We start from the raw sequence: 7,168 nt of genomic DNA on the forward strand, positions 1-7,168 counted from the left end.
AAAAATTCTATAAGTACGATGGTCCTGCCCCTCCTGGTCCGGACACCAGAGGAGCGCCTGCACTACAATAAGCCACATCAATTGAAAATATCCCATTGCCTCGTACAAGCGGTAGCACTAACATAATCATGATCGTGATCATACAGCTACTGTACTGTGCTTCGTGAAAGCCTAAACCAAGTCAACTAGGTTCTGATAACATATAACATATTCCCAAATAATGATACATGGCTATGCATAATCATATCTGTCATGTTAATATTTTCATACATCTTTGCATAACATATCATATAAAAATCTATGGCCCTTACATCGGCATTTTGTATTTTATAAATCACGGCCCGTACGCCGGTATTCCATATAAAACACTCAGCCCGTACGCCGACATATTATATAAAGACCTCGGCCCGTACATTGATATATCATATAAAAACCTCGGTCGGTACTCCAATATATCATATAAAAACCCTCAGTTTGAAAAATCCCTAAACCATTTTAACATTTTCTTGTAAGCAGTAAAACATGCTTACTCTGTAAACATAATATTTTATCATCATAATTTCCATGGTAAATATTACTCATGCCACACAGAAGAGGTATTAATCATATTTACCTGAAATTAAATGCTGTAAATAATAAATACATTTTCATAAAAAGGACAAACTTAGTTTATTCACTTACCTAATTTCTGGAAAGCCTCCTACAACATTTAGGCTTACACCCGTAGGGTGCCCCATTCAACACCCTAAAAACAATATCCCCCTAAACAAAACTTTAGTATTTCTTCGAGTACTACATTTCTTACAACTGTAGGAAAGCCAAATATTAAATAAAAAGTCTTACCTTGAATTTGGGATGAAGTTCAAGATAGCCCCACCAACGATCCACTGCAGTAGACTTGAAGAGAACTTTCCAAGGAGTGTCATGGTGGTCTCGGATCGTCGAAATGGCAAGAATCCGACCCAAAATCTTAGAAAGAAGAGGGAAGGGATTAGCAGGAGAGAGAGAGAGAGAGAGAGAGAGAGAGAGAGTGTGTGTGTGTGTGTGTGTGTGTGTGTTCTTCGCATGATTTCTGATGAAAAATTCGAGTTTAGGCTATTTATACACCTGCACTCATCGACAAGCCACGTCACTTCGTTGACGAGGTCACCAAGGAAATTCGTCGACGAACACCTATTCCTCGTTGACAAAATTGAGAACTAGAAATAGCCTCTCGGTATCTTCTCATCGATGAGACATGTGTCCCTGTCGACGATCTTAAGAAGCCACCGCGTTCGTCGACGGGGACCCACTGTGACCCCCTTTATAATTTCCTTTTCTCCCTCTTTTATTAATTTAATACCATAATTCTTTGGGTCACTACAGAAACTGCTCCCCTTTAATTCTTATCACCCCCCAAGCCGAGGCGGTTGAAAATTTTCCATTTATGGAAGGATTCCATATAAACACATCAGGCCCCACTCCGTGCTTTATAGATGACAAAAAAATCTCATCCATTTTGGAGACCTTTACCAATTCTTTCAGCATATCAGTATCCCAATTCTCAAACTCCCACCAATCTTGAATCTTTAGCTCAAGATGATGGACTATGTAGGAACACTCAACAAGGGGACCACTACTCAACTGCTTATCAAACCAAAAAGAAGCTTTTCCTTTTCTAACCTTCACATAAACATTGTCATAAACTTCTGAAAAAACCTTTCAGATTGTCTTCCAAAATCAAAAGCCCGTAGGAGTAGAATTGGTTGAAACCATGTGACATGATTTAATAGATTTAGCCTTAAAGAAATTGGTCCAAAGATTATCTAATGTCATAAGTATAAAAGAAAACTTCATGTGGAAAGATCTTTGAATGTCATTAAAGTCCCTTATGCCAACACCCCCTTCATCTAAGGGTTTACAAACCTTTGACCAAGCACACCATTTCATTTTCGCCCTATCGTTACTCTCCCCCTAGAGAAAAGAAGAGAGAATGAAATTAATATTTTTGATCACCATCAAAGGAACTGAGAGAACCGCTAGCATATGAGTCACCATGCAAGATAGAACATGCCTAATCAGGATGAGACGACCCCCTTGAGATAGCAACCTCATCTTCTAACTTGCATACCTTTTTTCGAATTTTTGAGACCAATGGTTCAAGCATTCTAGTAGTAAGGCATCCAAAAATCAAAGATGCCCTAAGGTACATCATTGGGAATTTTCCTTCCACAAAACCCATCAATCGAAATAGCCCCCTTCTTCTGGAAATGGTGATCTTGTTGGACTAAAAGAGAGCTGATTTTTCCTTGTTGATTAATTAGCTAGACCAACTTTCATACAATTCCAATGTCTTCAAAAGCATCTTCAAAGATCTCCTTTCTCTATTAGCAAAAACAAGTAAGTCATCCACATATAATAAATAAGAGATTAAAGGAGCTACCCTTGGAAGATAAAAATTTTCAATCCTACATTCCTTAATTTTTTTTTTAATAATTTAGAAAGAACCTTTTCCATCAAAATAAATAAATATGGAGATAGTGGATCACCTTGCCAAAGGCCCCTTTGACACTTGAAAAAACCTCTATACATACCATTTATCATGATCGAAAATCATGGAGTCTTAAGACATTTTGTGTAACGACCCGAAAAATAATGATATTTAAATAATAAAGAGGAAGGGAAATGGAAATAGAAACAGAAGGAGGCAGTAGACTTCGTTGACAACATTGTATTTTGGATATAATAACCCAAAAAATTTTCCAAGCACTCGTCGACGAACACAGGGGTTTCGTTGACGAGGGTTCTTCAAGATCTCGATGATAAGGTCCCGTCTCGTCGACGAGGTCCCGTCTCGTTGACGAGAAGATATTGAGAGAGGATTTTTAGGAAGTCTGAAATTCGTCGATGAGGGTGTAGATTCTTCGACGAACTTTCTACAAGACTCATCGACGAGGTGACATGGCTTGTCGACGAATCGCGCAGTATAAATAGCCCTAATCATGGTTTAATCGCAGAAAAATCAACACACATCTTCCCCTCTCTCTCTCTCTCTCTCTCTCTCTCTCTCTCTCCTACGGCCTCTACTTTATCTCTCTTTGATTTTGGCCTCGTCAGTCGCCGAATCGATGATCTAAGGCTACCACGACGCTCCTGGCGAAGTTCTTTCTAAGTTTACCGGGGCGGATCGTCGGTGGGATCGAATTGAATTTTTTTCCCAAAATCAGGGTAAGGCCTTTTATTCAGTTTTTGGCCTTCTGGCAGTTGTAGGAAATGACGGAGACAAGGAAATAATGATGTTTTGTTCTGATAAATTTTGTTTTTAGGGTATTAAGTAGAAAGCCCTGCGGGTGTTGGACCAGTGTATCATAGGGGCTTTCCAGTAGTCGAGTTAGGGAAATTTGCTATGCTAGGAAACTCTTTTACGATTTTAGCATGAATTATATATTTTTATCAAATTATTATTCATATTATATATATATATATATATTTATTGTTTCCAGAACTTGATAATGTTAATATTTATTTATGTGGCTTCAGTTGATAACTGAACATTGCTATATTTATAGAATTTGTGAATACCATGTCTATAGTTATTAGCAGAAATACCATGATATTTGCATGCTATAGAATGACGAGTTTTTCAGTATAGAGTATACTCAGAAATATGCATTTTCAGTAATTTCAGAATAACATGTTTATTAGTTCCATAACGCCCTAATAAACAGATATTTAGACAGTAGTTCAGTTATACTAAAATCAGATTTTCAATCAGTTTATTTAGAATTTCAGATAAATTTTATGGGGTTATGGTTATTTTAGAAACTACAGTAAGAAAAGTATATTACAAATATTAGTTACCTATATAGTATCAGACCCTGATGGATCAAATAGCAGAGCATGGTACCGTAGCTATAGATATTCAGTTCAGAGTGCAACCACTTTTTCAGATAGTAAGTGGTATGAGGTTGATCGTGCCCATGTCGGGACAAGCTCTCTATCAGATATGGATTGAGGGGGCCGATCAGACTGTCAGAGTTCAGTTGACTTACCCTGGTTAGCCAGCCAGGATAGGTCCCGCCTTCGGGCCGCATAACCCTATCATGAGGGGTTAAATCATGACATACAACCATCCAGGAAAATTTCTTAGATATTATGAGTACTATCAAACTTTCAGGTATAGTAGTATTAATATGAAAATTAATTTCATACAGATTGACATGTTCAGTTATGTAGTTAATGGTTTTATTATACGTTATGTAATATCAGTATTTTTAGATTCAATTATTCATATTATTCTTAAATAAGATTATTTTTACCAAACTATAGCTTAATAGCCACACCCTAGTAATAACATGTTTCGTCTTACTGAGCATTGGCTCATCCCAGTAATGAATTATTTTTCAGGTGAACCAGCTAGGCGAGCGGAGCAAACTCGTAGGTAGATGGGCTGTTGTACTGCCCTTTTTGAGAGTGAGTATTTTTAGGTAGCATATTTTTTATAAACCCTTGGTATCAGTAAGGGTAGCTTCGGGGAAACAGTGAAGATTGTATATTATGGGTTGGTTTGACACTCTGGTATTGTATTATGTGTGGTTTTATTCTAGATGATTGGCCTTCCGCTATTTAGGTTAATGATTGAATTTAAAACTAGGGAAAGATATTTTATTTTATTAGGAGGTTGTTTCATTCTGCTATTAAGTTACAAACTTGACTAAAAAAGCCAAAACCCTCCAAGACCCAAATTAAAAATCTCTAGTCAACTCGATCATAAGCCTTTTCCATATCCACTTTTAAAACTACATTTCCCCCTTTACTCTTTTTGTTGATTGAGTGAACCATTTACTACGCCAGAGTTATATTTTCAAAAATACTTCTACTTGGGAGAAAAGCCCCTTCTTCCGAAGAGATAATTCTATTCAGGCATCGCATCAATCTACCTACAATAATCTTTGAAAAAAGTTTTGTAGGCAACAGAACATAGGCTAATTGGTCTAAACTTTTCAAAACTTCTTAGATCCTCCACCTTATGGATAAGAACAAAATAAGAAATAAGAAGAAGTGAAAAATCTGGGGAGAGGCACTCTCATGAAAAATTCCTTGCCAGCTTCCAACAAATCCTCTTTAACAAAGTCCCAACAAATTTTGTAAAAACCTGAACCAAAACCATTAGGTCTTGGACTACTATCTTTTGGGATAGAATTTAGAGCTATTTTTAGCTCCATTTCTGAAGTTTCTTTGACCAAATACTTTTTTTCTTCATTCGATATCTCCCTAAAAATAAGCTAGCTTAAATTAGGTAATGTTCTAATAGATTGTTCAGAGAGAAAATGTTGAAAATGCTTAATTGCACCTTCATGAATCTCCTCAAGGGGCGCCATAATCATACCATCCTCTAAGATTATAGAATTAATCATCAACGAATTCTATTTTTGATTAATAACAACATAAAAAAACTTGGAATTTTGATCACTCTCCACCAACCATCACTTCTCGCAAGCTGAGAAACATGGGTTTCCTCCATTTTTTTTTCTCAAAAATCCATTCCACATTTTGTAAACAAGTACTCTGTCTCCACCTCTTGATTGTATCCCCTTTGTAACTGCTCCTCTAGGTCTATCATTTGATACTCTAAATCCTTGATAGTAAGGTCCACCCGGCCAAAGACCTCTACATTCCACTTCTTTAAAGCAACTTTAGCCTTTTTGAGCTTAGCAACCAACTTACACATGCGTGAAACCTGAACTGGTTCCATCCAAATATGATGCATAAAAGAAAGTAAATTTTCATAAGAACTCCACATATTTTGATACCTGAAAGGAGGTGACCCATATCTTGTCGAAGGATTTGAGAAATGTATTAGTATAGGTTTGTGATCCGATGTCTTCCTTATCAAGTATTTCAGCCTAGCAGTTTGAAAATGATTAATGAACGGCACATTCACAAGAGCCCAATCAAGCTTCACCCATCTTCTAGTTGGACCAACTTTCAAATTAAATAAAGACATACACCCACCATGGAACTTTAAATCAACAACACCACAATTGTTCAAAAAATTATTGAACTTCTCCATGGCAGCCAAAGGTCTAGGTTGCCCCCCAATTTGTTCCCCATCCTCCCAAATAATGTTAAAGTCTCCCACAATAAGCCAAGGATTTAACCCTACTTGTAAAGCTTCCAAATCTGTCCAAAGACCCCTATGCTCATCAAAGGAGCATTATGCATATACAAAAGTGACAAGCACTTTTATCTCATTTAAGACTATCCATCCCATGATCATTTGATTCGACATACTCACCACTTCAAAATCATAATGCTCATTCCACATTACCCTCACTTTACCTCTCATTGCTTCATTCGAACAATAGTTAGGAAAATCTAAAAATTGTGCGAAACAAATCCTCCTTCATGAACGGTTCTGAAATGGCCAACATAGATATCAAATATTTCCTAACCAAATACCTCAAGTATTTCTTTGACGTGCCTATACTGCGCACGTTCTACTCCATCATTTTTGTCCTCGCAAATTAAGTCTTACACGACGGGTAATAACCCGTTGGGACTGCCTCACTCCATTATTGGAAGCTTTCACCAATGGACTTCTAGGTTGAGATAAATTACCTTCTAAATCATAGCCTTTGTCAGTAGCCAAACCACGTAATTTGCTTTTATTCTCATGTGCAAGTTGAAATTGTTCTAGATCCAAAGCCGTATTGGCATCCACTAACTGGTTGTCCTGTTCTAGTATTTCAGACAACAGGTTTAAATGATTACTCATGTTATCTCGGGTTGGAAACAACTCCTCATCACACCACCAATCAGCATACTCTTGACATGGTAAAACATTAGAGACAACGTACGTTAGAAGCAGGTTCAACAATCTGCCCTTCCTCTATCATCATATTCTTTCTAAGCATCTCTTCACCTTGCACTCTTCTACTTGACTGATGCACAACACAATCTTCAACCACCTATGGAGTTTCTTTTCCTCCCTTACTGCCTTCATCCACCACCAATGCGTTACACTCTCTTTGGACTTCAATTTGTACCATCTCGTCCTTCTTAATTGCCTGAGAATTATTGCCAAACCCACTCACATGCATTCCCTCATCAACGAGGATCGGGTGAGGACTACCCTCCTCTAAAACTTGTTTTCCTTTATCCACAACTAACTTTACCTCTTTTCCAA

Source organism: Malania oleifera, chromosome 2, assembly GCF_029873635.1.
Source record: "Malania oleifera isolate guangnan ecotype guangnan chromosome 2, ASM2987363v1, whole genome shotgun sequence".
Lineage (NCBI taxonomy): Eukaryota > Viridiplantae > Streptophyta > Magnoliopsida > Santalales > Ximeniaceae > Malania > Malania oleifera.